Below are 283 nucleotides of genomic sequence, written 5' to 3'. Positions count from 1 at the left end.
CCTGTGCCCATTACCTCGCCCCCTCCCCCCCCCCCCCCAGCCCTTCTGCACCCCCCCATAGCCTGTGTCCCAACTGAAAGAGCGGTGACCCTCAGTCCCCGGCCCCGCTGGGCTGGAGGGGAGGGGGCTGCAGGCAGGCCCCCCGCCTCTCTGTACTCAGTGCAATCCCCCAGTGTGCGGCGGGGATGGGTCTCCCAGCCCCTGCCCGGCTGGAGCCCCCCCAGCCCCGGTCCCCGGCCCTGCCGGCATGAGGCTTTGGGACACGGCGGGGACAAGGGGCTCC

This window comes from Pygoscelis adeliae, unplaced genomic scaffold (assembly GCF_000699105.1).
Source record: "Pygoscelis adeliae isolate BGI_AS28 unplaced genomic scaffold, ASM69910v1 Scaffold382, whole genome shotgun sequence".
Classification (NCBI taxonomy): domain Eukaryota; kingdom Metazoa; phylum Chordata; class Aves; order Sphenisciformes; family Spheniscidae; genus Pygoscelis; species Pygoscelis adeliae.
Note: the sequence above shows the minus strand (reverse complement) of the source record.